This window comes from Brassica oleracea, chromosome C2 (genome assembly GCF_000695525.1).
Source record: "Brassica oleracea var. oleracea cultivar TO1000 chromosome C2, BOL, whole genome shotgun sequence".
NCBI classification, from domain to species: domain Eukaryota; kingdom Viridiplantae; phylum Streptophyta; class Magnoliopsida; order Brassicales; family Brassicaceae; genus Brassica; species Brassica oleracea.
The window spans coordinates 32,090,900-32,100,607 of NC_027749.1; the positions used below are offsets into that span (position 1 = coordinate 32,090,900).

The window sequence follows — 9,708 nt, forward strand, 5'->3', positions numbered from 1 at the left end:
TTATTAAATTTTAATTGTTTCCTGAGTACATAAAAATTGTGGAAGAATAAGGGTCCGATAGGTACGGACTTTCACTTTAGACTGTTGCTTTAGACAGTTTGGTTGTAGAAATTTTAAATGTTATACGGTTAGTATTATTTTAAATATTTAAAAAAGTAAAATTAATAATCAAAATAATAAAAACAGTAAATAATATATTTTAAATCTTTTATTATAAATATAAAATTATGATAATAATTAAAAAAAAACATATATGAAACCAAAAGCTATACAATATGGATCTCAAAACAACAAGAAGAAAATAACAAAGATTAATTTATCAAATATATTTAATAATAAAATTAATATAAGGTAAAATAAGTATTTTAATTATTGTGGGAGAAAAAGAAAAAAAAGTACTTTATACATTAGAAATAAAAGAAAAATCTATTTTTGTTTGTAAAGTCACGTGAATGAGGCTGTAGGCATTTCTTTAAAAAAAAGAAAGAGAAAGAAACGTGAAATGGCTTTGAGAACTTTAGGGCCTTTAAAATTAGAAAATAGCCTAATCGGTGAAAAATAAACTTTAAGAACTTTAGAATTAAGTCAAAGTCTTTAAAGCCAAACCCCAGTCGGACCCTAAATATAATTTCAAGTAAATAATATAAATTTCCAAATTAAGTGGGTCGATTATTACAGAGGATCAAAATATGAACCTTTATTGCATATACAAATCAGCTAACAAACATACTCGAAGTTGTGATCGTAGATATTACTTCACGTCATGTATATATATATATAGTTATACCGATAGGGTTATGGTCGGAACAAGTTGATAAGATCCCCTTTTACGCCCCCATTCTATCGCCAAAAGTTTAGTCCTAATAATCCCTGAATTTTAGTTTATAATTTAAAAAATTTGAAAGTATTATAATTAAAGAATCAACAAATATGAAACAATATTAACTATGAGATTTTTATATTAATTGGAAAGTGTAACACATCTTTTGTATAATTCTATGTTACTCCTTACTATCAGTTAAGAAATATAAATGTGAATTTTATAGTATACTAGGGCCGGCCCGGGCTGGATTTTTGTTTACAGTTTAAATTTGATTATATATTTTTATGTTTTGTTTCATGTATAAATATTATAATATATTATAAAAATATAAGTTGATTGTTTTTTGTCTTACGAATTTCAATTTTTTTAATATCCTAATACTTAATATTTGATTATTGAAAATTAGATGTAAGAAGATGAGCAAAATGAACAAAAATTAATTAAATTTTAGTTATGGTGTTTGATTGGTTGGATTGTAAGAATGTTTCATTTCACTTAATTTTGTTTCCAATTAGTTTATAAATAATTTAATGGACAATCTCCCCTTAAATATACAACCTGTTGTTGTTTATGTTATATTTTTTCTTAAATCAGTGGTTTAAAAACTGTAATAATTTTGACATAAAAAAATTTACAACTATATCACTAAAAATTACATACTAAATTCTTACAACAAAATTTCTACATTTACAACCCAACTAACAGACCCATGATCTACATATATCTTTTTTCCATGATCTAAATATTCATTTTATCTTACTTATATAAGTTTAGATGTAAAATATTGTTCAATGTACAAACAATTAAAATTTATTTTAGTTTTAGAACCATTGAATTCATAACTTTCAATGGGGTTTGAAATTTTGGCTTTTCAAATTGTTTGTTCCACTTCGTCCTACGTTTGTTTTGATGTAATTTCACCGTCTATCTTTTTTACAGACATATATATATACATACATATATATATATAATCAATTTGGAACAATGATCATATCCATATTATTATCTCTAAATTGGTTGTTGATCAAAATAGTTATTACCAAAGTATAAAAAAAATTGTGTTGTGGTTCTTATTTATATTATAGTTGTGATGTTACAGGGTGATACACTAATGCAGGATATCCAGCTGAGGTCTTTTCTCTTAGAAAACAAAATATTGACAACCAAGATAAGCTATTTAAATATGTCTAGATCGTGTCTTCACTATCGTTTCCACATCTCAACTACGAACCAAATATGGCAGACTTTGTGGTTGACCATCCCCAGATTAAATCACCTTTAATTAAAAGGGTGTACCATTGGTAGATTATTGTGGGATGAAAATTAGATTAGAAAAATGATAAACGTGCTGAAAACTAACACCTGCCATCTTGATGAACTTGATAAAGCGCGGTGAAGGTATGGCGATGACTGAGCCTGAAATTTTGAAGTGATGGTTGATCTTGCTACATCTAACACACCAAGCTCGTAAATAAATCCTTCTTTGAACGGTGATAGATCCATGTATGAGGGTCGAATGTGAAGAGGAGTAATGAAAGATAATGACATTTACTGTCCCTGCAAGTTGCGAGACGGTGAAAATTCACGGTGGCTTGCATGAGGGTCGACTGGAAAATGAGAGAAAGAGAGCATAATAAACAAATGGTTTAAAAATATCAATTCAAAAAATATTTTTTAAAGATCTGAATAAAAACGCTTGATGATTATGAATGTGACCACCGGAAAAGTTAAAACTACTACGATCATGATATTTAAGAATGGGAAAACATAATCAACACACAGTTTCAAAATTTCTCATTGAAAATTGATTCAATAAAGATCTGGAAAAAAAATTTATCCTTATGAACGTGAAAACGGGAAAATTTCAAAAACTCCTACGATCATGATTCATGAGAATTAAGAACGGTAAAACATAATCATAAAAGGTTTCAAAATATCTCATTCAAAAGAGATTCAAAAAGATCCATACTTATGAATGTAAAAGTCAGCGAAGTTCAAAACTATTATGATCATGAGATTTAAGAACGAAAAAACCTTCGTATCAAGGAGGAGCAAGTTCACTCTCATCAACTCGCCACCGCGTTTGAAGTTTCTAGCCGTAGACGGTCGAAGAACAGCGACCAGCCTTCAAATCAGTAAGAAGAACAGATGACTTAGCCGTTATACTGCTAATAAGTTTCTGTAGATTATCACAAACTGGGAAGATGACTTTGGAGGGACGAAGGCCTACCTTTTTATAAATTTGATAATTATGAGTTTAGATGTACCATTTATTTAAGAAAAAATGATGAACATGAGTTTGACTAATGGATTCACCTTAGCGTCTAAGAGGAGCATATCTACCACACCTTTTAGCTCCCCACGGCGTTTCACGTTTCAACTTCCCAACGCTGATCTCGTGAGGAGAGTGGGTTAATCTTTCATTCTACGATTTTGAACCAAAATGAATGGGAGGAATGGAAAGAGATAAATGATAAGATAAAATAAAAAAGGGTACCTTTATTTTCGTTCCACTAGCAACAGTTGGAAGTAGGCCTAGTTGGAAGCACGTGACGATTGGTCACTTAAATATCATAAACATATGTCTGATACCAAAAACAGAACATCTTACAAGGACGACGGAATTGAGGCCAATAAACCTGTGAATTGTAGGATACAAGATTATCTCGAATGTTTTATTTCAGAGGCTAAAACATTACCTTCCAACGCTCATCTCGAAAACCCAATTTTCATTTGTCGCTGGTCGGTTAATCTCGGATAACATCCACATCGCTCAAGAAATGTTTAATAGACTCAGGACTAATAAGTCATGTCAAGGAAAGTTTATGGCAATTAAAACGGATATGAGCAATGCATATTATAGAGTCAAATGGACCTTCATTGAGGCACTTCTCCAAATGATGGGTTTTGATCTGCAATGGGTTAAGATGACGATGGAATGTATCACATCGGTACAATATATTGTTTTATTGAATGGACAGCCCGGAGGACACATAATTCCACAAAAAGGTTTGAGAAAATGTGACCCTCTGTCCGCTTATTTATTCATCATGTGCACATAAGCCTTGATAGCAAATATTAAAAAACTGAGAGGGAGAAACAATTAACAGGATGAAAGGTAGCAAGGGCATGCCCCGCAATCTCCCATCTACTCTTTGTAGACGACATTCTTCTTTTCTGCTGGGCACAGAAAGACGAATGCGTTACCATTTTGAAGATTTTGAAGGATTATGAAATGGTGTCTGGCCACCAGATAAATTTTCAAAAATCATCACTTCAGTTTGGGCACAAAATTGAGGAAAATATTCGACAAGAGCTTAGAGATACTCTGGGTATTCAAAATGTGGGAGAAATGAGATCATATTTAGGGATACCAGAACGCTTAGGAGGACCAAAGACTCAATTTTTTTTGTTTTGTACAAGAGAGACTTCATAATCGAGTCAATGGATGGACAGTTAAATTCTTTACAAAAGGGGGGAAGGAGGTTCTCATCAAATCTCTCGCTACTGCATTACTCAACCATGTAATGTCTTGTTATCAGTTACCCAAAACAGTGATAAGGAAATTAATGAGCGCAATTGCACAATTCTGGTGGAGCTCGTGGGGAAATAACAGTGGAATACATTAACAATCTTGGGATAAGTTATGTCAGTCTAAGGAAGATGGAGGATTAGGATTCAAAGAGCTCATGAATTTTAATACGGTGATGCTTGGAAAGCAGCTGTGGCGTCTGATGGAGAAACCCAACACACTGTTTTCTCGTGTGTTCAAAGGACGGTACTTCAGGAACACATCACCCCTGGAGCCGATTAGATCATACTCACCATCATATGGATGGCGTAGTATTGTCTCATATAGATCTCTGGTTAGCAAATGACTAATCAAAAGGGTGAGAACTGGGTCATCTATCTCAGTTTGGAATGACCTATAGATCTCATCCACTCGCCCGAGACCAGCAAACAATAACACAAACTTTCTTTATCCCTCTCTTACAGTGGACTATTTCATCAATCCAACTACAAAGACTTGGAATACTCATGCTATCTCAGCTCTGTTGGACCTAGGAGTCGCAAAGATTATAGAAAGTATTCCTTTGGGACGGACACAAATATTAGATCAAGATTGATAGTATTTCACAAAAAATGGTAGATATATGGTTAAATTTGGTTATCAGATTGAAAGAATGTATCCTGACATTCCCAATGTGCCACAAGTGTATTGTCCAAATGTCACAGAACTAAAAGCTTACTCTTGGAAAGTAAATTGTCCACCCAAGCTAAAACATTTCTTATGGCAAATTGTTTCGGGATGTTATCGGTTAAGAAAAATTTGAATGAAATAGGTATAAAATTTGACTTGCAATGTGTAAGATGTGGAGTAGAGGATGAAAAAATATATCATGTGTTCTATGAGTGTCCTCTGGCGGTTCAAATGTGGGCCCTTTCCTTGATCCCGACCAACCCATCAAACGTCCCTCTGCAATAATTTTTGCCAATATGGATTATCTGTTTTGGCGCATTTCTTCACAGGTGGAGGATCACAAGTTTACATGGATACTGTGGTACATTTGGAAAGAAATGGATAATATGGTTTTCAGCAGTATAGGGATAGACCCTAGGGATACTCGGAAGCTGACTGATACAAATTCATTTATGTGGATAGAAGCACACTCGGAAGTGGCGCTTTTGACCAAGCATCAGGTGTGGTGGATTAATCTAGCCTACCTCAAATACGGGACGCAAGTGTTTTACGGATGGTTCTTGGAAAGACAATGATAAGTTTTCGGTACATGGTTGGTTTAGCGCGTTGAAGGGTCTCGAAGGGCTTATGTGAGATAGAAACACAAGACCTAGTCTACCACCTCTGCATTCAGAGATGGAAGCTCTAATTTGGGCAATGGACATGATGTGAATTTTGCAACAGAGATTGTTCTCAATTGGAGAAGATGGTTTTGGAACCAGAAGTTTTGGAACCACAAGAATGGCCTAGTTTTGCAACTTATTTAGAAAACGTACATATCCTGAAGGAGAGTTTTAGTCACCCGGAGATTATTCGTGTTCCGCGACCGCTGAATGCCAGAGGAAATAGTCTTGCACGAGGTGCTCGGAATCAACTGTCACACGTCGTTTACATGGATTCGGAGTTATCAGTGTGGTTGACAGAGTCATAATCAGTCTGTTAAAATTGATGACAAAAAGAGCAACAGTTGGTCATACATCTACTACTTTAAGGTAAGAACATCTTTAACAACTCTTGCTTTGGATGTCTTATTTTGTAGACCTTTTGGTTACTTTGTATTTTATGTTATTATAAACCGAATAGAAAGCATATTAAGATTTAAGAGATGAAATTCACTCAGTGTATTGATGTCAATCGCTGCAACAAACACGATTTAGTAATTCTTTTTGCAAAACCTTGTCTATAAGTGCACCCCGTACATGCTTTTCATTTCGTGTATAATATTTTTTGTAGAATCCGTTGATCAAGTGGGTATATACCTTTTTGACCCGACAACAGAGTTCGTTTCACCTTGTTTGACAAATCCAAATCGATGCTATTGCAATTCATGGAACACCTCTTTACTTTAATCAAATTCTGCAACATTACTTTTGCTTTAAATTTCCAAATTTCTATGAAGTAAAATATTTCTTATTTATTAGTAATAACTAAATAAAGTAAAACCCACATAAAATAGTCAATTCAGATAATATAAATTACTTTTGTAAATGTATTATTTTACGCATTTTTCATATAAATAATAGTCTAATACAAATATAATAAGATAAATATATATAAGAAATGTAGATTATACAGTTTACAGTTCAAAAAACAAAACAAAATTAGTCAATATAACCTATATTACTATATTATATTTATTAAATCAACTATATAGGTTGCAAAATTAAATAAGGATTCTCCATTATGATTTTTTTTTTAAATATGTACTTGCACAACAAGACATATTTTTAAGTTAAGCAAACTCATTAATAGATATATTTGTAAGAATTTTAAATAAAAGACTAAGCTTCTATATTTTAATATTGTAAAAAATTGAAATAAACTAATTTTCTCCAATATTTAATTGTACATTAAACTGGATTACTAAGTAGATCACCGGGTTTAAAAATAATTTTTGAAATACATATGGGACAAGTATATAGTTATATAACTTGACATATTTGATATAATTACCAAAAAATATATTAAAGTAAATTAATATTACTACAAAAAATACAAATATAAAATTAAATTTTTCAAAAAAATTAAAAATATGAAATGGTTCTACAAAATATTTAACAGTATTTTAAACCATTATAAATCTAATCTACTAATTATGTCTACATACAAATTACAAATAAATAATTGTATACAAACTAAAACCAAAAATTGATTTTTTTAACAAACTATACACTACTAGAAAAATTCAATATGACTTTTTAAAAAGAAAATTTAAAATTCTACAATCACATGACCAAAGGTTTGTAAATATTAATATTTATATAAAAAAATTTTATCCGCGTTTCAACGCGGATTGAATTCTAGTATTTTATTAAAACAACAACATGACCTATTGACATTGGTGTATGTTTTGCTTGTGATTGTTTTTCATCATGTATTTTTGTAATGGCTTGGACCTCGATCCCCGACCGAACCGGAGCTCGAGTCTGGAATCGTCCCGGAGAAAGGCAGCCTGCCGACGACCTAACCCGAACTCAATCGACGAGGCCAATATCTTTGACCCCTCTAGCTAAAACTCGAGAAGAAGTAACCGAGCTTCGAGGAATGGTCTCGACATTAATCGATAAATCTCAAAACCAAGATACCGCCTATCAAACCATTTCTAATCGACTGGATCAGGCCGAACGGGAACTCGCGGAACACCGAGCTAATGCCCGAGAAAGAAACCAACAGCCGTCCGATCCATCAAGGGGAATGCCGAATCCCTTAAATCTCAGAGATTTTAGCACTCCAGAGTTCCCAATCGCTCGATCCGGACACTACATGGGACAAAACTCGCAATGAACCCCGCAACAAGGCATGGCCTACTGAAGCTTAAGCTACAGCGGACTGTACGAAATAGATACCGGGCTACAAGGCCCACGAAGTACGTCGATCCAACCACAAAACGGGTACACAGAAAGACCTGGCGAGCCAAGAACGCGAACTCCACCACTGGGCCACCCAACCTCCGAGAATCGAACTCCACCTGCTACGGGAACTTTCCAGCAAACTGGATTCAGTGATCCAACGGGACATGCCCGAGGATACGGCCCCCGCGGATCCATCGACGCAGATCCTCGAAGAGAAGACAAGATGGTCCTGAATGAAACCGGAACTTTCCAGAATTACATCAAAAGAAACGACACCGAGCTCAAGAGGATACACGCCATCATGCATATGGCAAAAAGCTCAGCTCCAGACATTGATATGGTTATCGAAGAGACAAGAAGGACTCCGTTCACGAATTGAATGGCCAGCGTAAGACTACACCATGTGGGAAAACTAAAATTCCCGAGTATGCCGGGAACTCAGACCCCAAAGCTCACATACGAGCCTTCCGACTAGCAATATCGAGAGCGCATCTCAACGACGACGAAAAAGAGGCCGGCTACTGTCGCTTCTTCGCCGAAAATCTTACCGGGGCCACTCTCGAGTGTGTCCGCTGGCCTTGAAGAAAACTAAATCGATAACTTAACCCAGTTAGTATCTATGTTTCTCAAACAATACTCAGTTTTCATAGAAACAAGGGTTATCGAGGCGGATCTCTGGAATCTCAAGCAAGCACCCTTCAAACCGCTAAGAGCGTACATAAACAAGTTCAGAGAAATCAAGGCCAAGATTTCACATCCAAACAAAGTTGTGGCCTTGGCAGCACTAAAGAACGGCGTCTGGTTCTCATCCAAATTGAGAGAAGAAATGGCGGTACGAGCACCCGTCTCGTTAGACGACGCCCTACATCGAGCCTCCTACGTAGAAACCCAGGAAGAAACGGTCGCCGCTTTAAAGGAACAGTACAGCGCGAACAAAAATAACGCCGCCAAAAATACTAATGCTCCTAAAGAATCAGGAACTAAAGGGCAACACTCCTATGCGATAAACAATTCTCCGCAAAACAAATCGTCGACGTACGATCTCAACAAATTTTGTGTCTTCCATAATCGGAAGGGTCATTCGACCGAGGAATGTTGAGCAGCACTTCGCAGTCAAAACTAAAATAAAGAAACTAGCGAAGATAACGAAGAAGAAGACGCGCCAGCAACTCCAAAAACCAACCGGAAAATTAAAGGCTCTTCGAATAAAAGAAATAGGGAAACCGAGCTTAAATCACCTAGCTCTCCACCTCCAGCACCAAAGAAAAGAGTCGACATGATTTCATGGGGATCAAAACGCGATATCCCCAATAAAATCGAAGGTCAGACCGATGGAAAGGTGTGTGATACCACTCAAATTACCCTAAGGAGTGAATTACTCTCTCAAATAAGAGGTTCAGTTGCAGAACTTAGGGATCGAATCCACAAGGAGCTAGAGAACCTATTAAATCTAGTCAGGTTATTAATTCTAAGTGTTTGTTGTTTTATGGTTTTAAAGTAAATAGCAATCCTAATTGAGCAAGGCTATTGCTCGACTAACAAGATGATTGGGGGTGTAACTTTATTGGAAGGTATTAGATGCAGGGTTTCTATTCAGGTGTTGGAGATTATAATCCTATAAATGTCTAACAGTTGCATGCATGATATATTAGAGCTCAACTCCTTAATCACAGTGATCAGCGATGGCAATGTTTCACTGGTTAACTAACTAGATCTTGGATATCAACTGTCGTCTTTTGATCACAAGAAAGTGTCGATCGATGATCCTATAGGGATATCAATCGATACACCTT

At 35.1% G+C, this 9,708-nt stretch overlaps 1 long non-coding RNA gene across 4 annotated transcripts; it reads right to left on the bottom strand.

The window, feature by feature from the left end:
- Positions 1-1,891: 1,891 nt before the first annotated feature.
- LOC106325657 lies at positions 1,892-3,350 on the bottom strand. Of its 4 annotated transcripts, XR_001266963.1 has the most exons (4): positions 3,321-3,350; positions 3,140-3,248; positions 2,858-3,049; positions 1,892-2,430 (listed from the first exon to the last, which is right to left on the bottom strand). It is a non-coding gene; the product is annotated as an uncharacterized LOC106325657 (long non-coding RNA). The 4 variants fall into 4 exon arrangements; XR_001266962.1 differs by lacking the exon at positions 3,321-3,350 and having other exon boundaries at positions 3,140-3,277; XR_001266964.1 differs by lacking the exon at positions 3,321-3,350 and having other exon boundaries at positions 2,858-2,948; positions 3,140-3,269.
- Between the last annotated feature and the right edge of the window lie 6,358 nt (positions 3,351-9,708).